Source organism: Thermobia domestica, chromosome 7, assembly GCF_964235325.1.
Source record: "Thermobia domestica chromosome 7, izTheDome1.hap1.1, whole genome shotgun sequence".
NCBI classification, from domain to species: Eukaryota; Metazoa; Arthropoda; class Insecta; order Zygentoma; family Lepismatidae; genus Thermobia; species Thermobia domestica.
The window spans coordinates 78,708,973-78,733,797 of record NC_137460.1 but is presented as its reverse complement, the minus strand read 5'-3'; the positions used below and the strand labels follow the sequence as shown (position 1 = coordinate 78,733,797).

General features: G+C 36.4%; 1 protein-coding gene and 3 non-coding genes across 4 annotated transcripts in view; 3 read left to right on the top strand and 1 right to left on the bottom strand.

The window, feature by feature from the left end:
• The window catches only part of LOC145690212 (uncharacterized), a 95,610-nt gene that overhangs the window by 56,436 nt on the left and 14,349 nt on the right, over positions 1-24,825 (top strand). The gene's annotated exons all lie outside the window — the stretch shown is intronic.
• TRNAR-UCU (transfer RNA arginine (anticodon UCU)) lies at positions 381-453 on the bottom strand. Its single transcript has one exon. It is a non-coding gene; the product is annotated as a tRNA-Arg (tRNA).
• On the top strand, positions 7,659-7,731 carry TRNAR-UCU (transfer RNA arginine (anticodon UCU)). The gene has a single exon. It is a non-coding gene; the product is annotated as a tRNA-Arg (tRNA).
• On the top strand, positions 9,352-9,424 carry TRNAR-UCU (transfer RNA arginine (anticodon UCU)). Its single transcript has one exon. It is a non-coding gene; the product is annotated as a tRNA-Arg (tRNA).

Sequence of the window (24,825 nt, the reverse complement as noted above, 5' to 3'; positions counted from 1 at the left end):
ATAATAATAATAATAATAATAATAATAATAATAATAATAATAATAATAATAATAATAATTATTATTATTATTATTATTATTATTATTATTATTATTATTATTATTATTATTATTATTATTATTATTATTATTGAGAACATTCTCCCGAATCTGCACTCAGAATATTATTTTCTTCTTCAAGAAAATAACCCGGATCTAGAACCGAAACGCAATACATCTCATTCATGGCTATCGGTTCCGTTACCATTCAGTTCCGATTCTAGAACCAAAATACAGTAAATTCCATTTATGCCTAGTAGTTATTTTACCACAATAACTCTGAATGTAAAAACTATTTGGTTTCTGTGTAAAAGAAAGTTAAAAAAGATTAGGTCTACACACATCCCTTGTGGGAGTAGAACCCACGAACTTTGGATTAGAAGTCCAACGCGCTATCCTCTGCGCCAAAGGGACACTGCGGTCGAAATACTTGTTTATCTTTTAACTTCTATATGATATAATCTCCGCTTTAGCTTGGCTTTGGCGTATATACTATATTCGTAATGGTTTAAAATACAGCTTCAAGCTCCGATTAACATACATATTTGATATAGAAATTCCTTTAATTTACTTCAAAGAATATTGAGATAGTTTTCGAGTGTGTAGTGGTAAGTACGATACGTAGCAATGAACTGACTTGCAAAATCGCAAAAAAAAGTCATTAAAAGGAGAAGAAGAAAGCAAAGATTTAAAAAAGAGGAAGAAATTCAATCTTCCTTATAATGCTCTTTTTATTGTACTTTCAAGCGTACAAAGAACTGAATCAAGTTTGGTAATCGTGAAATAATAATAATAATAATAATAATAATAATAATAATAATAATAATAATAATAATAATAATAATAATAATAATAATAATATGATTATTAACATAAGGGAATTACACGCTTCGTGATCCTTACATGCAGAAAGCCTTTGACATTGAGCCACCTACATGTACAGAGGCCTAGAGACCATACAATTGAATGTATGTTTATTTATTGAAAAAGTTTAGCGTTCCGTTTCTGCACTGATGCTGTGAGGTGGAGATGTGGGCCTATAGTTTAAGATACAATCAGAATATCTGTAATGAATTCATATACAGGGTGTTTCAAAACAACACCGACAAGGTTTGAGAGGTGATTCCTGACTTGAAGATAAGACAAAAAGAATACACCAACCTGGGTGCACAAATACTTCCTTTCGGAGTTATAGGCTATAGAAAACATTAAAAAAAATGAACAATTAAGGTGCATAGCTTCAAAACCATGGGAATTACCGTAGTCGGGTCAAAACTTCACTTAGGAACTAGTATGCCCTACCAAAAAATACATGTTTTAGAATCCTAAGGTACTCACGCGACAATTTTTATAGACGAATTTTGGCTACGGGTATATAATTTCAAGCACTCACCAACTACTTCTATAAAATTGTTGCGGAAGTACCTCTGTAAAAATTGTTGCGGATTCTGAAACTTGGATATTGGATAGGACACATACAGTACTAGTTCGTAAGTGAACTATTGACCCGTCTACGGTAATTCCCATAGTTTTGAAGCTATGGACCTTCAAAGTTCATTTGTTCATGTTTTTGGCAGCCTATAACTCTGAAAGGAAGCATTTGTGCACCCAGGTTGGTCTATACGTTTTATCTTATCTTTGTGTCAGGAATCACCTTCCAAACATTGTCAGTGTTATTTTAAAACACCTTGTATACTCTCCCACCGGGAACTTAGGACCCCATGTACCAAAGGTGTGCACACTACCCACTAAACCAGCAGGAAGAGTTATAAAGTCTAATGTACCAACATTAAATTTAAAAAAAAAAAAGAAAGAAAATAAAAGCTTTTCCCCGTGTTCGATTGCTGGCTGGTGCTCATGTTGTTCGTATTCCACTTTAAGCAGCAGATCCAAGTCTCATAGAAGCTTCCGTGCTCAACAGGACGCTAAATTCCAATTCAACCAATTGGAAGAAGCGAAGAAAGAAGACGAAGGAAGGAAGGAATAGTGAAGCAGTCTGGGACTATTATGTGAGGAACCATCCCAACATTTGCCTGCCCAAGTAGGAAAGACTCGTGCATAATGGCTGCCTGGAATAGGTTTTTACACTTTTTCGAATCGGGATCGCTCACACCAAAGACCAAAGCTTTAGCGACTACGCTACTTGGTCACAGGATGAATCTTCAGTAGAAACTACGGTATATCCAAATACTTTGTCTATTGCTTTTGTATTGCATACTAAAACAAGTAAAAGAAAAGTTAACAACCATCCAGGGCCGTGCTGGGATACTAATGAGGGCGGTGGACAAGTCTACTAAAAGGGCGCCCATACAAACGGGAATATATATATATATATATATATATATATATATATATATATATATATATATATATATATATATATATATATATATATATAGAGAGAGAGAGAGAGAGAGAGAGAGAGAGAGAGAGAGAGAGAGACTTTGAAAGAAAATATGGGTGCCATTTTATATAAAAATCATCACCAAATTTGTTTTAGTATTGACGTAAATAGCTAACCTTGAATCGAAATCCTCTTTACTACAGAAAAACTTTTTAGTTCCTGTAATAACATTACTGTCAAATAAAAAGAAGCTAATGTATCAACAACTTAATATAGCACGCCTATGGATGCAGGAGGCTCATTGCCGCGTTCACAAAAGCTCTCCATTGTTTCCTGTCCTTAGAAAGCTGAACCCAATTTCTACTTTATATTTCAATCACTGTGAGAATCATTTTAATTTGTCCTCCCATCTGCGCCTCGGTCTTCCTAACGGTCATTTTCTTATTTGGATTTCCACTTATAACTTCGAAAGCGTTTCTGATTTCTTCCATTCTGGCTACATAATCTGACCATTTGAGCCTCCTAGACTTGATGACCCTAACAATGTTTGGTAAACGGTATAAAATTATGCAGTTCCTCGTTATGATATTTCCACCTTTCCCCATTCCCCATTTGGAGTTCGAATATTGGTTTAAGAATCTTGTTTTCAAATACTTTCAGTCTGCGATTTTCCCTCAGAGTGAGTGACCATGTTTCGCAACCATACAGCACAACAGACATGATTATCGTTTTATATTTTGAGCTACAAATTCCTCAACAGAATTAGCGACAACAAAAGATTTTTAACTGAATAATAGCACGAAATCCCTGCTTTCAGTTGACATAATTTTTTTTAGTGATTATGGTTTTGGTGTGTTAATAATGATCCTAATTATTTGAAAGTATCCATTTTGTCGAAAAAGCCTATATTCCTGCAAGCGTTAATTAAGATTTCTGCATTCCTTTTTATTGTTCTATCATTCCCTATTAAATTTACATCATCAGCATAAGCCATAACCTGGCAAATACAATTCAGCTCTAGTACCTGATTGCTGTCTTTGATTTTCCTTATAGTGTTCTCCAGAACAAAGTTAAATAAATATGATGACAACGCATCTTCTTGTTTCAGGTCATTCTCAACGTGAAAGCTCGTGAACAAGAATTTCTCTACTCGACTAAAGGTTTCTTTAGGAGTCGAAAGAGTGTACAGGCTTTCGATACCAGGCATGCGAAGTTATCAATATTGTGTCCTACCTGTGGGACATATTTCTTCCGCAGCAGCGCTTAATAAACTGGTCTGTGGACGAGTTCTACGTAATCGCGTCATCCGTAGACGGGATGGTACATTGGTGCAAGGTCCTTTTTGAAAAAGTTAGAGACCGGGGACTAAAATTGTCTCCCGAATAAACAAAGATCGCACATTATTCTCTGATAGTGTTGGGACATCGTTTATCAAAATTTGGAGTGCAAGTGTCGGATCGAATGTTAGCCGCGATTCAGAATTTCCAACGTCCAATTTCCAACGTGATTGGCTCCCCACTCACCTGATTCTCCTATTTAAAAAAAAAAAAATACCGCTCCGTTTTCAGATATTGAATATTTCCTTTATTACACGATTCTCTCGTACTATCACAATCAACTCCTCTGAACGACCGAACATCAGTTGTGCTAGACTGTTCTTTTCTGTCTACTAAAACATGATCAGTTTGAATATGTGTTTTTCCATCTGATGAAGTCCAAGTATATTTATGAATGTTGCGATGTTGGTATTTTGTAATCTTCACGATAAGGTTTCTGGATTTTGCACAGTTCACGAGTCTAACGCTGTTGTCACAACCTTCCTTATGCAAACATTTATTCCCTATAATCGGTTTGAAAATACCCTCTGGTCCTACCTTCGCATTGAAACCGCCTAACAGAATTTTCATATGGTATTGCAGTAGATAATCAAATACCCGTTCTATTCTTTCGTAAAAACTGTATTTTTTAAATCGCCATCCTTATTTTCTGTTGGGGCATGTGCATTTAAAATAATAATATTACACCACCGACCCTTAAGAGAAGTAAAAGAAAATCTATCATCAACAAATTCAACCTATGTAATTGCTGATATTACGTATTCGTTTGTGAACGGAAAGCCCTGTTTCTAGTTGGTAATTTTTAATTTGTTCCCCGTAAAAGAACGTAAAATTTTCCGACTTGACTCCTCCATTTCCTTCTCATCTAACTTCCTGATATCCCACTAGGTCCAACCTCTGTTTCTAAACTCATTTTTTACAAATTTTAACGCGCCTGTCCTATAAAGACTTCTTACATTTTATGTTTCAAATCTCATATCGATTTTACTTTGCAGAGTTCGTGCCGAGTTATTAGTTCTGATCCGAGGATTCTGCGAACTTATCTGATTTTTTTTAATCGATGAGATTGTTAGCCTCACACCAAATTCTCAAGCTGGATTATCACCCCTTGTCTGTCCGCGACTGCTTACTCAGTATATTCACAGCTTACCTCTATATCCCAGAGGCCTTCTCCTCGATCCACAACCTGAGGACGGGCCGTGCCGTGGTGACAGGAAGACCACATTTTACGGAAATTAATACAGCTTTATTTCAGAAATACAACAGGTATTGATTATCCGAACACTGCTTTAAAACACACAGGGACAATCAATATGCTCGGATATATGGATGCATATAAGACTGTGAAAGCTTCGATACCGTAAAAATCGTAAAAAAGAGATTATTGTCAGTGTAGTATTACATAAATGCATCGTACGTTTGACTATCCGAACTATTCTTGATGTATCACATTGTTTCGTTTTATAGCTATATAACTTTCTGAAAGTATTTGAGAACAAGATCCTGAGACGAATATTCGGACCCAAGAGGAACGGGAATGGGGAATGGCGGAAACTTCATAACGAGGAACTACATAATTTATACGGTTTACCCAACATTGCTAGGGTCATCAAGTCTAGGAGGCTTAGGTGGGCAGGTCATGTAGCTAGAATGGAAGAAAATAGAAACGCTTTCAAAGTCTTGACTGGAAGACCAATCGGAAAACGACCATTGGGAAGACCTAGACCCAAATGGGAGGACAATATTAAGATTTATCTCGCAGAGATTGGAATACAAAGTAAAAACTGGATGCAGTTAGCTAAGGATAGAAGTCAATGGAGAGCTTTTGTAAACGCGGCATTGAACCTCTGGGTTCCATAGGCCATAGAGTTAGTTAGTTAGTTAGATTATACTCTTTACCTGTTCTCTGCCAATAACAACTGTATGAATTTATAATACAAAACTGAAATACAGAAGAATAAAATTTAAAAAATGTGATATTTCGCAGGGCATCTTATGTAAAGGGCGCCTTGTATTCTTCACAGGTTCTGTACTACCAGTCAGTATTTGAATTTATTAAACAAAGCTGGTATACAGGATAACTAAAACCACTTATCTATAATGTGATGTTTCGTAGGGCGCCTTATGTAAAGGGCGCACTGTACCTTTCACGGTTTCTTCGCCAACAGTAACTGTGTGTATTTATTGTACAGGACTGTGCTATGCAGAAGAGCAAATAACATCATTCATTTTTGATGTGGTCTCGGAAGGGCGCCTAATGTAAAGAGCGAACTGCACCTTTCACGGATTCCTTACCAATAAAACTGTAAAAATTTATTACTAAAAACTTGTACCTTTATTTATACTGTGATATTTCGGAGGGCGCACCGGGACACGTCCCGGTGTCCCGGTGGGCCAGCACGGGCCTGCAACCATCCCTTATGAAAATCGAACTCACGACCGTTGGATTAGAAGTCCAACACGTTGCCCTCTTCGCCAAAGGGATTACGTAAGAAGCACTTTTAAGACTATACTATCAACATCATAAATACAGTAAATAGAACAACTTGAAACTGGAATGAACTAATTGAGCTGGAAATATACATGTTTTAACATGTATCAACATAGAGCCAAAACGAGAGAAAGTAAGAAGTGATTTTTTTTCTGGTGTCGATTCAGTATGCCAAGAATAGGTTCTGTGATCTCTTTTAAACCCACTATTCAAACTGCGGGTTAAACGTTGGCCATACAGCAAAAAGGGCCCTAGATAGCAGGAAGTGGTTCTATGCAATCGATTAATTCGTCGCATGAGAACCAGAGAATCGTAACTCCATTTTCATAGGTTTACAGGCGAGAGGACAAAAATAATATTTTCTTAGGGAGAGGTGTTTTTAATAAGATGGTAATTGAACTACATTACAACAGATGATCGACAAAAGGAACAGATGGCATTACGTTCCATTTACACCTAGTGGGGCTCTCAAAATTATGTCCAAGCATGAAGAAAACGAAAAACGAATTTTTGGAGTTACGTTCTTCTGGTTCTCATGCGACGAATTGTTATGAGAATATATTCCATTTGCAGTCTAGTATCTCAACTAAAACCAGAAGTGATAGAAACCTACCATCACCTCCACTTTCAACATTATTTCATAGGGGAAAAAAATGATAGAAGGTAGCGAGAAAGATTTTTTTTTTTTTTTTTGGTATCTGCAGTGTCCCTTTGGCAGATATACTGGGTTTCGGTCCCAGATCCATCTTATTTTCTTGAAACACCCTGTATATGAATGTATTACAGATATTCTGATTGTATCTTAAACTATAGGCCCACATCTCCACCTCACAGCATCAGTGCTGAAAAAGAACGCTAAACTTTTTCAATAAATAAACATACATTTAATTGTATGGTCTCTAGGCCTCTGTACATGTAGGTGGCCCGATGTCAAAGGTTTTCTGCATGTAAGGATCATAAAGCATGTAATTCCCTTCTTCTTCTTCTTCTTCTTCTTCTTCTTCTTATTATTATTATTATTATTATTATTATTATTATTATTATTATTATTATTATTATTATTATTTCACGATTACGAAAATTGATTCAGTTCTTTCTACACCTGAAAGTATAATAAAAGAACATTATAAGGAAGATTGGATTTCTTCCTCTTTTTTAATGCTTTCTTCTTCTTCTTCTTCTTCTCTTAATGATTTTTTGCGATTTTACAAGTCAGTTAATTGCTACGCATCACTACACACTCGAAAACTTTCTCTGTATTCTTTGAAGTAAATTAAAGGAATTTATATATCTTAAATATGTATGTTAATCGGAGCTTGAAACTGTTATATTAAACCATTACGAATCTTGCCAAAGCCAAGCTAAAGCAGAGATTATACCGTGTAGCTATAGCGTAACGTCTTCCGTTAAATGATCAAGAAGTAGTGTCCCAAGTTTTGCTCGTAGTGTCCCTTTGGCGCAGGGGACAGCGCGTTGGACTTCTAATCCACAGGTCGTGGGTTCGACTCCCACGAGGGATGTGTGTGTACCTAATCTTTTTTAACATTCTTCTACACAGAAACCAAATAGTGTTTACATGCAGAGTTATTGTGGTAAAAGAACTACTAGGCGTAAATAGAATTTACTGTGTTTTGGTTCTAGAATCGGAACTGAATGGTAACGGAACCGATAGGCATGAATGAGATGTACTGCGTTTCGGTTCCAGATCCGGGTTATTTTCTTGAAGAAGAAAATAATATTCTGAGTGCAGATCCGGAAGAATGTTCTCAATAGTACTACTACTACTACTACCACTAGTAATAATAATAATAATAATAATAATAATAATAATAATAATAATAATAATAATAATAATAATAATAATAATAATAATAATAATAATAATAATAAAAAGCCAACCCGATACCGAACTAATTCTTCGAGAAAATTGGATCTTCCTAGATCGAAACCGTAACCAATTTTTCGGGGAAAACACTTATTAGGACAGCCTGTGGCGTATTTAGGGCGGGAGACTTCCGGGCTTAACCCCCGAAATCTTACTTGCTATAGTAAAGTAAATGAAATATCTTCCAGAATTTAGACATTTCCAGGCAAAGTCCTCCTGAAAGTTGGCAAAGCGTTCCCCCGAAAGTTAGCAAACCCTCCGAAACAAAATCGTAAATACGCCAATGAGGACGGCTAATAGAACCGTTGAAATAGAACTAAAACTAGGGACAGAAAAGAAATAGATTTTGTATAACCAAATTGACCTCTGGTTGCAGTAGACTGTTTCCTCAGTAAGTAGTTCACTGTTACTCAAAGATCTTTTCTAGCTTGTGACGATCTTGAGCTAAGAATGTTTGCTGACTTTGTTTTACGACGGTTTAGGTCTTTTATTTAGGTTGTGTGAGCAGAGCCGATACATTGAAATGTATTTCAGTTCTTCCCAAGGCTATTAAGTTAACTAAGCTGTCTATTGTATGATTTCTCTTGAACAGTGATGCTTATATTACTTCTGATAATTTTGGGAACAAAATCTAAAGAACTAAGTCTCTACAATTGGTCAGTGTATCCACCCTTAATACCGCTATTTTTTGACTTTGAAAAATGTAGTTTATTGTCTTTTAATTTTCACTCGTGTGAGCCATGTCAAAAAATATCTTTCTCACTATTTTTTTTACGTTTCTGTTCTATGAAACAATGTTGAAAGTGGAAGCGATAGTAGTTTACTACTATTTCCGGTTTTAGTTGAGATATTAGACTGTGAATAGAATATATTCTTATGATACTTAACCGAGAGTATAGATTATTTCCTGCTAATTAAGACTATTTTTGCTGTATGGTGACCAACGTTTAAACCGGACATTTATTTTTGCACTTCCGGTTTGAATAGTGGATTAAAAGATATCACAGGCCATATGTTTGAGACGCTGAATCAATTGCAGCAAAAAAAAAAAAAAAAAATTCTCTAATTGTTTTGGCTCTATGTTGATACAGGTTGAAACTGGAAGTTTAGATTTCCAGCTTAACTAGTTGATACCAGTTTCATCAAGTTTTCTGTTCGTTGCATTTATACTATTGACTATATAAACTGTATTGTAAAGCAGTCTTACGTATCCCTCCTTATATGAAGATTAAACACTCGTAAAGTACATCAGCCGGTCCCTTTGGCGCAGAGGATAGCGCGTTGGACTTCTAATCCAAAGGTCGTGGGTTCGAATCCCACAAGGGATGCTTATTAATTTCTTTCTTTTACTTGTCTTACAAGGAAGGGTCACGCAGTGGCTCCGCTGAGATCGGAACGAGACCATTGTGTTTGCATTTTATATGTTACTAGCAGCGTTCACCCCGCTTCGCTGCGGTCACCCCGGAACGCAATAAACTTTGTTACTTAGATAATTTTTACTTTTTCGCTTTCAAATTGCAGTAAATGTTAACATTATAGCGCCTGTCATTTATGTTAACCCGCCGAGTCACATGGTCATGCGGGTTGCATATAAATACGTTTATTTTTACCTATGATGAACTAATAACAAAGGATTTGTACGTATGGACACTTGAATGGTCAATTATCTCAAGACACTGGTAATTAAAAATTAAAGTGATATGATAAAAACCATCTAGGGTCCAAATCCTAATAACCCCCCAAAAATGAAAGAAATTGGTTCAGCCGTATTAGCGTGATGAGTTCACAAAGGATTTGTGCGTTCTCTTTTATATATATAGATAACTAGATGGATCCCAAAGTTATACGTGCCACCGGGCGGAATATCGTGAGTTACAACATATTTTATAATGTAAGAACTACAAAAAATTACCATGCAGAATAGTTTGAACCGTCATTTGTTCGGAAATGGTTGAGTAAGTGAAAAACTCTGCCAACACTTATCCCACCATTTTCAACGAGAAACTTTTTGTGGTAAGAAAAAAATGCCCCAGGGACCCCCGCGGGGTCCCAGATGGGGTCCAACTCAAAATTTTCAAATGGCAAGGGGGGTTAAGTGGCACATCATTTGAAATCTGTTGTAAAATGAAAGAAAATGCAGCAAGTCTCAACTCTCTACAACAATCGTGTGCAAAAGGGCGACGGGTCAAAGTGTAAACAAAAACTTAATTGGAAAGTCCATGACTACCCCTATAAATCGGAAATGGTAAGACAAATGTGGAAACAGGAAAGAAAGCGTGGCATTATTTTCAAAGCACAACGTGAAAATGTCTTGTTCCAGGGTCCCCACATGGTCCCAAGTGGAGTCCAACTTAAAAGTTTCAAATGGCAAGAGAGGTAGGACATCGTTTGAAAGCTCTTGTTAAGTGAAAGAAGATGGAGCACGTCTCGACTTTGTACGACAACCCTGTCCAAAATTGCGGCGGGTCAAAATATAAGCAAAAGCTTAATTGAAAATCTATGGCCACCTTGAACCCAAGAGACAGCTTAAAACCTATATCGAAAGGATAGGCATACCAAACTGCTGAAGCTAGGAAAACCAAATTTGGCATGAATGTTGATCAGTGGATGACGAAAAGATGCGAAATGTTCAAAAACGAAACGTCTTGAGTTCAAAATGCCGTAGTATGTGTCGAACGCATGTCCAGCTCAAACCACTGGTGTTGGAGGTAATCCAATATGGCTGCGAGCGTGAAAAATGAGTTTGTATATAAATATGTTATTTCTTGGAATACTGTAATTAAACCAACAAAGTTTGGCGCAACTCGAAGCACTGAAATGACTTACACATGGTTTGGTACTACTCGATAATCTTGCAAATGATTTTTTTTGTATATATTGGTATTGCTTGGAGTATTGCGATCAAACCAACGAATGACATACAAATGTAACCGCCACGAATACGCAGTTACGAATTAAAATAGAGCCACCCACCTACTGGTGCAGCAAGTCCTTTATGTATGAACTACGTATGACAAAATTAGAGGAAGTCAGAGTTGTGTGCTCATCGCATATTCGTTATATTAAAGTAAATGATGGCGAGGGAACCAAACAAAACATATATGTGTTGTTACCGAATGAAATTATAGTTGAGGTGAATCGAAATTCAATTGTTCTTTAATCTTCCTACTGTTTCTAAATATATAATAGAGAAAAATAGAGATTTAAATTTGTACTGTTATGAACGACATAAGTTTTAACCGGCCATCTTGGATTCGAGGTGGCCATAGTTTATCAAATAAGCTTTTGATTACTTTTTGACCCGCCGCAATTTTTGGACAGAGTAGTCGTAGAGAGTAGAGACTTGATCCATCTACTTTCATTTAACAAGATCTTGCAAACGATGAGCTACTTTAACCCCACTTGCCATTTGAAACTTTTTAGTTGGACCCCATCTGGGACCATGTGGGGACCCTGGGACAAGACGTTTTACCTTAAATTGTTGTACTTTGAAAATAATGCCACACTTCCTTTCCTATTTTCACATTTCTCACCGTTTCCGATTTATAGGGGTGACCATTGACTTTTCAATTAAGTTTTTGTTTACATTTTGACCCTCCGCCATTTTGCACAGGGTTGTCGTAGAGAGTCGAGACTTGCTGCATCTTCTTTCATTTTGCAACAGCTTTCAAACGATGTGCTACTTAATCCCTCTTGTCATTTGAAAAGTTTGAGTTGGACAACATGTGGGACCCTGCGAGGATCCTGGGCAAACTTTTTTATCCGAAAAAGTGTGTTCTTGAAAATGACGGGATACATATTATCCGAGTTTTCCATTTACCCAACCGTTTCCGAACAAATGATTCGGCCAAAATATTCTGCCAGCTTTGTAGTTCTTACATTACAAAATATATTGTAACTCACGATATTCCGCTCGGTGGCACGTATAACTTTGGGATCCATCTAGTTATAACATATCAAATGAAAACACATTTGTCTCGTTCGGATCTCAGCGGAGCCACTGCGTGACCCTTCCTTGTTAGTATTGAATGCAAGTAATAGACAAGATATTTGGACATAATACAGTGAAACCTGTCTATATTGGCCACTATCGGTTCCCTCGAAAAGTGGCCAACTTACAGAAAATAAGTGTGATTTTTAAAATAGGATTTCTAGTATTACTTGATTGTAAAATTTTAATAAGCAGTGGCACGACAGCTACTTATAAATAATTATATAGAGTAATCATAAAAATATACAGTACTACAAAATATTACTATAGTACGTGTGTGTAATACATATGTGCATACCTTCCTCTTCCTGAAAACTAGTCTGGTACATTGGATTATTCGGATTGAAAACACAATAACACAAACAACCATGAAATAGAAGCGTATGTACGCAGTTTATTGAAATTGATATTATAGCACACCAAGTTCTTCAGATTGAAAACAAGAAAAGCTAAGTTATAAATTGAGAAATTCATATGCAATTTACATTACTTCTTTTCAGTTGTTACTGAATGGTGGTTCATTCTAGACTTTTTTTTTTTTTTTTGCAGATATTCACATTCTAATATTGTAGTTAAGTACCTCTTCTTAATGAGCTAGAAGTGTTTCCCTCGGAGCAAAAGATGTTTTGACAAAATCTTCAGGAAATTCATACCTCAAAAACTCCGCTATCTTTTGACAAGCCGACAGGTGCCAATACTTGACAATGGAGATGGTTAGTTTTAACCTTGAGAATTGTGCGGAATTACTAAAGCTCCCCACTGATGAGAGGAGTTGATATAGCTAATGATTTTACCAAAACAGATAGGGTAAACAAATAAGTACAACCATCTCCTGAATTCCTGTACGTGTTTTTTCACAACTTCCTTCACCACCCCTTTATGAGGGTAGTGTTCTGGCCATTGACCTCCAAGAACAAATCGTGCGAATCTATGCTTCTTTGTGTCCAGTCACAAACACAGAACATCTGCCTCTCATATGGGAATTCGAAAAAGTTAAGAAAAATAACAAAACTGTATTTTGCGTGGCCAAGATACACAGGTAAATTTGTCATTATAATCATAGGGTAAACATTGCTTCAGTGTGGCCAACTTAGAGAGTAGTAAGTAATGAATGTCTTATGGGAATATATATATACATATATATATATATATATATATATATATATATATATATATATATATATATATATATATATATATATATATATATATATATATATATATATAATAAGGTCTATCGATTCGTACATCGTTCATCTTCGAACAACGTTTCTTCGTTAAATGCTAATATTATTCTTAATTTTACCCACTATGGAGTTATCATTGCTAAAAGACCGGATTTTAAAGTGCAGAGTCATGGTTGGAAACAGAGGCGGATCTACAAGGTAAAAACTGGGGGAGCCAAACACATTCCCCAGACTATGATAGATAGATCCTAATTTTACTATACTTTCAAAAAATATATATAAATAATAGTTTAAATTATATTTGTTACTCAAGAACTAGAGGGGCCTACACCCCTCCGGCTCCAGACTGGATCCGCCATTGGTTGGAAAAAGAGAAAGGAAAGTGTTGAAAAAGTACTCGAAAAGGTAAAAAAATACTCAAAAAGGTGAAAAAAGTGCTGATAAAATTACTTTACAGGTTCAAAAATGTGACATAAACATTCTTTATTCAAAATAATAATAATAATAATAATAATAATAATAATAATAATAATAATAATAAACTTACGGAAACAAAGATCAGTTCATTCAGGAAACTTGTTGTATTTGATTATCCAGAGCATTGTTATTAGGGTTGCGCACGAGTCGAGTCGAGTCGAGATTTAAGCCTGTCTCGACTCGACTCGAGAAAATGTTGTCTCGACTCGTGTCTCGACTCGAAAATATGTTTCTGTCTCGACTCGTGTCTCGACTCGAAAATATGTTTCTGTCTCGACTCGTGTCTCGACTCGACAGTCTCTGTCTCGACTCGACTCGAATTTGAGTCGAGACGTCTCGAAATTCAAGTTGAGACAAAATATACGAGTTAAAATATACGCACACATCAGCCAGAATATTATGACTATCTACCTAATTGTCCGTATGTCCAACTTTGGCATGGATAACAACGGCGAATGTTCTTGGCATGGACGTAATGATCCTTTGTACGTCGCTGGAGGGAGTTGGCACCACATGTGCACACACAGGTCTCCTAATTCCCGTAAAGTCCGGGGAGGGGGGCGATGCTCTCTGACGTCACGTTCAATCACATCCCAGATGTGTTCAATTGGGTTCAGATCCGGCGAGTTGGGGGCCAATACATCACTTGGAACTTGCCCCTATGTTCCTCGAACCACTCTATCACACTCCTGGTCTTGTGACATGGTGCATTGTCGAAAAATGCAACTAACGTTGGGAAACATGGTCGTCATGAAGGGGTGTACGTAGTCTGCAAGCAGTGTGCTTGGCCTTCATGGTGCTTTACTCGAGCTCCACTAGACACATGGATGCATAAGGGTAACCTTGGCCCATATCGTTGAGGGTGGGGCAAAACATTCGTGCACAAACACACACACACATACACACGCACACGCACGCACGCACGCACACACACACACACACACACACACACACACACACACATTATATATACTGTATATATAGAACCTTTGTCGACCCACTTCTGGATTGAAGGTCTCTCCAATTCTTTTTACACTATCTATTTTCGGCGGCAGTCCGTTTCCACGTTACTCCACACTGCTTCCTAATTTCGTCACACTATAATGTATTACAACGTTTTCTAGATCCTTTTTGTTCCTTTAGGATCCAATCAAGGATTGCTTTTGTCCACCTATCGTCAGTTCTTCTTGCAATTTGCAATATGACCAGCTCCCTGACACTTGAGTCCTTTTATTTTCGCGATGATATCGGTCACTCCTGTCATCTTCCTGGTCCATGTATTTCTTTTTCTATCTCTTCGGGTTATTCCAAGTATACATCTCTCCATGCTTCTTTGAGTTGTATATGCTATCTTCCTATGGAAGTTTAAGAAAAATTATACATTAACAACTGATCACAAAAAGTTGTGAATTCAACCAGGCGTAGATTTTAATTCCTACTTTAGATTGGAAACAGCAACATATTTCAAATTATTGCCTTTGGTATAAAAAATCGATTATAAATTTTGAATTTGCGGTGGCAAGCTACATGGCATGAGCGTGAACTGCGATTCTTCTTTTCTTTCATTATTAAAAGACAGCAAGTTTTATTTATTGACTGTAAGATTCACAAGCTGTAACTAGAAGTATATAATACACATTGTTCACTTGTGCACGTGTAAACTTCTCTTTGTTTCGAAAAAAAAAATATATTCACAAATTTCCACTTGGGCAGGTAGTCTTCGACCTTAAATTGTCACTTTTTGAAACCAACCATACATTTGCTTCTAATGTTTTAACCAAATATTTAGCATCGTAGTTTCGAGAAACCCTCTCTGATTTTGGATCATCATTGTGTAGTTGGAGTGTGGGGATGATATAAATACTACTCAGGCAGATATCCAGCCTAACTTTATGTCAGTTTTTGCGGATGAGACCTAAAATTAAGCCTTTGCCTCTGTGCTAAAAATTGTTTTAGTCTATAGCTGGAACGCCTTTCCCTAAAATAATTTCGCGGAACACAATGACGCAGAACGAAAAATTCTAGATTAGTTCTTTATCGTGCTTTAATAGGGTATTAATCTGCTTAAATATGACAATAATAAACTGAAAAGATACAAATTTGGAGTGAGACAAGTACAGCACAGGAACTGAATTCGGACACCACATTGAATTACTGGAATGCAGAACTGGTGCGTTCCAGCCCATTTTAAGCCCTGCTTAGCCAATCTTTCTCTGATCTATGCGCAAATCCCTCATATTGACTTGAGCCTTAAATATTGTTAAGGAATTACCTGGAAAACCCATCAGCACAATATCCACATATTCGTTTACCCCAGCTCATTAATAGTGTTTCTTTCAGGAAAAATCCCCAAAGAGGGTATTTTGAAAGTAAAGAGGGGAATTATAGCTAAACATATGTTTCTTGATGTCCTGATTTTCCATTCTCTGAAAATTTTCCTGAATGGTATTTTGCACTTGACTGTATGTGTATGGAGGGGAAAGCCTCGGCTCACCCACTGAAAGAAATACTGCTTATCAACACAAGGAAATCACAATATTAAGAAATCCAAACAGTAGCCAGTAAATATTACATTTATAATTTTGATTTAATAAGTTAATATTTCACTTACTGCTAAATGTAATGATATGGAAACTGGACTTCAACTGTTAATGGGGCTGGAGCCGCCTTCCTCGAAGTGTTGCTTCTGAATCAAATTTGTCGATAATCTGAGAAACATTAATGTCGTAAGACCTTTCTGTGCACAACACAGCTAAACTACGAAATTTTTCTTAATCCATAGTGCTACGAACGTGTGTTTTTAACCGTCTCAGGCACGAAAAGGAACGTTCACTGGTTGCGGAACTGACAGGCACGGTTAGAAAAATCTTATAAACTTGCTTCAAGTTTGGGAAGCATTCGTAAAGATTCAATTTCTAAAATAAATTTAGAAGCGATGAAAAATCATTTTCAGCCTGTCTCTCTGCACACAAATTGGAGAAAACTGTTAACTCTGATGTCAGCTCAACTTTGGGGATTGTTTAGGTGTTGCTGACAATTGTGATACTTTCTGCTGATGGCTTGTGTTGATTCAACACGTCGTGGAGGGAATGAAGAACCTACATATCATTTTCTTTGAACTTTTATTGCTAATATCTGCCACAAAGATGTCAATAACGGAATAATACACTTCGCGTCTGTAATATTCAGCTGCTGTCTCACACTCGAAGAAGTATCACCACCATCCAATGCTCGTGGGATTCTTCTTCTTTGTGGAACGTTCGGTGCAGTGCATCCCATGGTTTCTGCAGTTTCTTGTTTTTGTCCACAGCGTTTTGAAACTTTTCTCAATCCGTAAGGACTAAAGGCTGCAGATATTGGCTTGCGTCAAATTTTTCACAGTAGAAAAATTGGCACGTGTATTCTGTATGTGCATGGACAGTTGATTCGTGTTTTTAAGAACACGTCTCATCAGTTTAAGACGAAACAAAAATAAAAAGTCATGAACGTTTCTTAACAGTGAATGCGCATCTCGGCCGTAAATTTGATAGTGATCTGCTATTACTTCTAGTTTAAACTACAGATCCAAAATGTTCTAAAACTGCACGAATAGCTTCCAATTTACAGTTCCATCTAGTGTCGCTCAAAGATTTTAATGTTACCAAATGCTTTAAGTTTTCTCCTTGACGTTGAATATTTTCAAAAATAGCGTGCTTTTTCAACGACGCTTCTATGAAGGAATGCAAACTACTCAGAACACCAAACATGTTTCGAATTTGCAAACACTTCTCGGCACACATCAACAATGCATAAGTTCAAAATGTGAGCATAACAATGAATATAAATGACTAAATCGTTCACGTTCCTGGTCTTCTTTGCAACGCCAGAGTACTGACCACGCATAGTGGCTGCACCATCGTAACATTGTCCTCGGATGTTATCTACGCTCAGACCCGGTGATATTAACAAATTTGTTAACAGTTTGGACAAACTTTCGCCGTGTTTTTTCTGTGTTGTAAAACCCGATAAAACTTTCGTGAACGTTTAATGTTTCATCACAGTATCACAAAACAATTGATATTTGTTCATGTCGCTTCAAATCTTGAGTTTCATCCATGGTGACACTATATATACCTACAGTCTTCACACGATCAATTATTTTTCACAGCACATACTCAAACATTAAATCTAGAAATTGATTTTGGTATTCGGGACTAACGTATCTAAATGTTTTCTCTTTGTTAATATAATACCGAAAAATCACGTCATTGTCTTTGGATCTTACCAATAAGAGTTCTAGTAAATTACCTTTATTTTCACTTTCGTTATTTTCCCTATGGCCTCTAAGAGGAACACATTGGCGAGCACAATACAAAATACTATCTAGAAGTGCTTCTAAATATATTCTATTGCCGTTAACTACATATTTGGTTCGTCTGCAAATCTAATTTACGCGCAACTGATCCGTGCAATAGTGCGTTTCGGAATTCCACGGCCTTAGAAATACGAGTCTTATGAGCGTTACTTGCCTCATGAATACCGAATTTATCTACGGCCTTCTTCTAGTTCGGAAACCCTCCTTAGTAAAGGTGTCTTCAGATTTCGAAATATTTTCGGAGAATGAACAACAATAAAAGCAAAAAGCACTATCTCGAGAAATGCTATATTCTAACTAACTAAATTGCCTATACCACTCAGATAGGAACCGGCGGCCATTTTTATTGGGGTATGTTATTGGGGTATGTGGTTGAAAGGGACCTTGACCTACTGCCAGAAATGTCTTTGCCGTTTCACAACCTTTGACTGGATCACGATCTTCTGAAACTTCATCTTGTGACACTGTATCCACAGTAGTACCGGCATTTGAATTCTTATATTTTGAGACTTCATCTTTTGACACTGTTTTCACACTAGCACTCGAATTCGTATCTCGTGAAACGCAAGAAGTAGATTGTTTAGTCACAATTTCATTATCTCCGCTGGCACTGTCAATATTGCTAAGTTTCGGCTTCTTACTAAAATATTCCAATAAAGTTTTCTTTTCTTTTCTTTTTTTTTTTTTTTTTTGAGCTGCATATTAGTCACAATAACTACCTGTGAAACTTGAGAAATGTTCAAGTACCACAGATAAAATATAAAAAATGAAACCACTATACACCGATACACGTGAAGGCTATATATACAGAAAAAAACTTCAAACGAACTGCTCACTGCCAAGGGCACCGATTTCTCTGTAACTTTTTTTTTGGGGGGGGGGGGGGAAATCAGATGTGAGTTTGTATATTTATAAAACAATATATATAACAATACAAAATACATATTTAGAAAAATACATCCCATATGAAATTTTGGGTGCCCAGCCCCCTCGGCCCCCCAGGATTGGCGTCCTTGCTCACTGCAAACAAAAACTTCAGAATAAATCAAGCGTATTATTTTTGGTTTGGGTACCAGGGTGGCTATTAGTAAAAATAACTTGCAATTCTCCCTTTCCACTTTACAATACCAGATGTTGCTATTTTTGTGACTTACAGGGAAAGCAATAAAATATCTTTTGTATTTAGGACCACAAGATTTCCGACAAAAAGCCGCGTTCTGTATGTCTCTGCTTATCCTTTTCCCCAGCACGCTCAAAGTTCACTGACCTTTATTAAGATGGATGTAGCAAAACATTTATTGCAAGACATTACCAGATATGGTTAAAATCAGAGTTCCATTCCCGTTGTTATTCTAGAACTGTCTACAGACTTAAAGACAGTTTACATTTGAACATTTTATAATAATATCAGCATAAATAAGACAAAATTTTAAATAACTGTCCATTGCCTAAGAAACAGCCAGAATCAGTAAGGGAGAAGGTATATGAACGAATCAGTAAGGGAGAAGGTATATGAACATCTCTGGACATGAGCATTTTTTTTTTTTAAGATATAGTTCAGTCACAATTTTACACTGGCTCTGTGATCATCATCCTCCCCCCAAAAAAGACATGCTCAGAATAAGTCCTATCTATTCAAATTACAAGCATTTCTGATGTAACAGAAAAATAAAGAAATCCTGAATTTGACACTACAGTTTATAAATTATTACCGTCGTAAAGGAACATGTAATGTCTAAAAACGAAAAAAGTGAGGTATGAACCAATTCAGATCACATGCATCGAAAGTGAGTGACAATTACCCAGCTAGTAGTAGAGAGGCAGTGTTAGGGCTTAAAGTGAGCCGGAACGCACTGGCACTGCGTTCCGGCAAATCAGCCTGTTCTCAGAATTTAGTTCGTGTGCAACACTTGTCACTTCACAAGCATTGTGCATTATTTTTTAATTAAAATTTTGGTTCCGTCTATGAAACGACTATTAATATGATTTATCACACCAGATCAGGGATTATTTGCTTCCATTGTTGATTGTGCTCTCGCGGTGTCTTCCTGTTCTGCCTAATACCTGTTTGCCTAATGACCCTTCAGCACTTTGTAACACATTTTTGATTTAATCTTATCTCTAGGCAGAACAGGAATTCCTGTTCTGCCTAGGTCCTGTTCTGCCTAATTCACACAAAAAGGGATATTTAGATTTGAGGGAAATTTATTAGTACCTATTTCCCCTTGATTTTTAAATATCATTCAAGAACTCTTTAGATTGAGCACGCGAGTAGAACGAACTGTTTCATGTGACCAAAACCCATAAAAATCATTTTTAGTATAACAAATGTAGGGAAAGTGTCCGGTATAAGGTAAAAAGCAAAACACCACAATTACGTTGAGTAAAATGATTACACAATTTATTAGAGATAAATACTTCCAAATATCTACAAAGGAAACTTTAGAAGAACAAAGTTTGCTCTAGAATAACAAATTAAAATATCGGAAAGGAAGTACAGTTTTAACTTCTTAAAGTCACATATATATCTTTTCAATTTGAGAGAGAACGAAACTTCGAAACACATACTAAACCCACACACAATCTTCATTGTTATAAATGTAAACTGTAAGCTATAGCGTCTACATAGGAAATCATATCCAATTGACCCGACTCTAATCTACTTTCCAAGGACTTGATTCTCTGCTGAATACGCTTATATTTTAGTTTCCGTTCTCTTGGTTTCTTCCCAACTTCTACAAGCATAGTTGATCTTTCATTTTCATTCTGCTCTTGCTGTAAAAGCTGGACAAGGGTAAACATATTCGGATGTTCCTTTGTCAGCCTTTTATTAAACTTCGAATGCCAGCCCTCCACTATATTGGTTGTCCTTTCTTCTCCGTTGTCATAATGGTTCCATAATTCACTGGAAAACATTTAAGAGACATTAGTATTGAACAACACAAAGCAAACAAATTATAACGTTTACGAATAGATAATTGTCTGAAATATCTGTTGAAGTTTCAACGAAAAGCGCATCAAATTTCCTGCCAAAATGTATGAAATGGAAAGACCTGCCCCAAATATTTCCCGTGAAAGGTATAAAGTTGATGAAATAGACGTGGAGCAGCTTTAAATTTACCATTCATAAATAAAGTGTCCATAGTTAGGTTTACTTTTTCTTACTAATTATGTAAAACATATGTAATTTCCTATTGCAGTAACTTTTCCTCATTGCCGATTTGGGTTTAGTATATTGGTCCAAAATTGCAATTAAAAAAGGCAGAAAAAACTATTTGCTTATGTTGATCAATTCCAGTGTTTCCTCAAACATATAGTTTTCGAAAATGGCTCTGATTGTCACTGAATAAAGTGACACTGACACCATTGTCAAAAGCCCGCAAATTAATTACAGTAATTCATATGTAATTTACGTACATTTCATATGTTATTAATGGCTGAAGTTATTTTTAGCTGTGTAAGTGTAATAATTATGGATATTCAAATATCTGAGCTCCCCATGTAGATACATTTCAGTGTGAAGGGATTTTTTTTGTACTTCTGTCCCCTCCCACTTTGATTTTGCGATTTTGTACCCTGGGTTAGAACCTTCAGTCTGTTTACTGCACGCTGAATTTTATACATTTTGCCAGGAAACTTGATGCGCTTTTCGTTGAAACTTCAACAGATATTTCAGACAATTATCTATTCGTAAACGTTATAATTTGTTTGCTTTGTGTTGTTCAATACTAATGTCTCTTAAATGTTTTCCAGTGAACTATGGAACCATTATAACAACGGAGAAGAAAGGACAACCAATATAGTGGAGGGCTGGCATTCGAAGTTTAATAAAAGGCTGACAAAGGAACATCCGAATATGTTTACCCTTGTCCAGCTTTTATAGCAAGAGCAGAACGAAAATGAAAGATCAACTATGCTTGTAGAAGTTGGGAAGAAACCAAGAGAACAGAAACTAAAATATAAGCGTATTCAGCAGAGAATCAAGTCCTTGGAAAGTAGATTAGAGTCGGGTCAATTGGATATGATTTCCTATGTAGACGCTATAGCTTACAGTTTACATTTATAACAATGAAGATTGTGTGTGGGTTTAGTATGTGTTTCGAAGTTTCGTTCTCTCTCAAATTGAAAAGATATATATGTGACTTTAAGAAGTTAAAACTGTACTTCCTTTCCGATATTTTAATTTGTTATTCTAGAGCAAACTTTGTTCTTCTAAAGTTTCCTTTGTAGATATTTGGAAGTATTTATCTCTAATAAATTGTGTAATCATTTTACTCAACGTAATTGTGGTGTTTTGCTTTTTACATTATACCGGACACTTTCCCTACATTTGTTATACTAAAAATGATTTTTATGGGTTTTGGTCACATGAAACAATTCGTTCTACTCGCGTGCTCAATCTAAAGAGTTCTTGAATGATATTTAAAAATCAAGGGGAAATAGGTACTAATAAATTTCCCTCAAATCTAAATATCTCTTTTTGTGTGAATTAGGCAGAACAGGACCTAGGCAGAACAGGAATTCCTGTTCTGCCTAGAGATAAGATTAAATCAAAAATGTGTTACAAAGTGCTGAAGGGTCATTAGGCAAACAGGTATTAGGCAGAACAGGCAGGAACCGTTCTCGCAAATCACTGTGGATAAGCATTCTGGCGAGGTATCTATTCACTGAAGCTATTTGAAGCCCTAGGTAGTATGCATGCCTAACGAGCAACATTTTAAAGGTGTAGCATGGCCATGAACTCTGTTCCGACTGGCCATCCTGACTGAGTGACTGAGGTTTTACCTGGTACCTTTCGTCAGGCCAGGGTCGCTGTCTTTTTACTTCCTTGCCCCTCTTTTCTCTTGGCCTCGTTAGTCGCCTAAAGACCCTGGCTGTGCAACAAAAACATAAAATTTAGCAAAATGATGTTGTATACGCTTCAGCTCAGTTCATTGATAACACTGGATGACTATCCAAATAAACCTCAAAAATGTGGGGGGCAGTTGCCCCCCTGGCCCCCTAAGTTACGTCTATGCATGGATGCTCACTTGAATTAGTTTCAAGGCTGTTTGTGAGTAAATACTCTCTTCAAAATAATATTAAAAATTATAAAAAGATTTTCGAGACATTCGAGTCGAGTCGAGATTTTTACGAGCAGTCTCGACTAGGAAATTCGAGTCGAGAAATACGTTGGTCTCGACTCGTCTCGAATTTTACAAAGTGTGTCTCGACTCGAATCTCGACTCGAATTCATTTCATGGCCCGAAATACATAACTCTCCATACAAAAATAGCTACATTTCTGGAAAGGTGCTGGACCTTAAAATCCGCTTTCTAATTATTACTTCGAAGTTATTTATGCAACCAAATAAAATACGTAAGTGTAAATATTATTTAAAAAAGCTATTTTTGGGTAAGACTTGATGATTCTATTCAAAGGATAGTTTCCTTCCTTGATAACAGATGGTGGTAGTATACACAACTTATATTTGGTGATGTATGTAGAGATTTTACTTCACTCTGGATGCGTTCGATAGGTGGTGGCACCTCGTGTTCGTATTTCCAACTTCTTGCTTATCAGGCTTAGAACGTTTTTACTTTAATGGCTGTGACCATTAAGTAATTAGTATTTGGACTAAAAATAGAGGAACCAAACGGCTTGCGCTGTTTTAAATGAATCAGGCCCTGGTCTGAAGCAAAGCAAACTATTTTCCTTTATATTTTTATTTCTGTTAAGGATGTGGCATCTTGGTTACACGTGAGTTTTTTAAAGCACTAATTAAGTCCTTTAATTTGTCGACATCCCCTTGTGTCTCAGTGCGACTTTGACAGGCATTTAAATATTTCTTCAGTTTTATGCTATACAAATTATGTTCGCGAGTTTCACGGAAACAAGTTAGTAAATTAAGAATTTTACAATAAGTGTAACTAGGGGCAGATCCAGGATAGACGTCTGGGGGAGGGGGCGATGGGTTGTAATACTGCTGAACGAGACGTTAAACTCAACTCAACAACAACAACAACAACAACAAACTTGCATAATTTTGAATCGGCTGCAAAGACAGATTTCAAATGTTATATAAACTTTCTTTAAAAAATAAATAATATTACGTACAATAAATGGAATAAATAGTTTTATTTTTATTTTCGAATGATAACAGAAGGAAAGAAAGCATGATGATCATGAAAATTAATCGAATTCAATAGTTCAACAAATTGTCATGTTTAGTGGCTTCTTCATACGAAAAAAGTAAATTTTTGATGTCTGTTCGTCCGTCCGTCCTTCCACCCAGATGTAAATAACTTCAGTCTTCTAGAGACTGCATTGTTTGACGTGCCCGAAGCAAATTTTAATTTTCATTTTTTTAATAAGATACTACATGGACAGGGAGGGCAGTTCGAATTTAGTCAGTTTACTGAAGGGTGAAAAAATGCGATTTTAAATTGACTCAAAATAATAAGCTTGAGAAAAGCAGTAGGCAATGAATTTTTTGAAATTTCTAATCATGGATCATTAATACGATGTATGTGACTTATCCGTTATTGATTTACAATCGGTAGAAGTAAACGCCAATACCATGCAAATGTCGAACAAGCAACAAAGAATCTTTCTACTTCGACTCATGAAGTTGATAAGATGGAAGGATTAGTCTTCAGGGTGTTAGGATTAGGGACTACATTTCTGGTGTTTCGGCATCTATGATCATCAGGAATAATCATTACTTTACGTAATCATCAA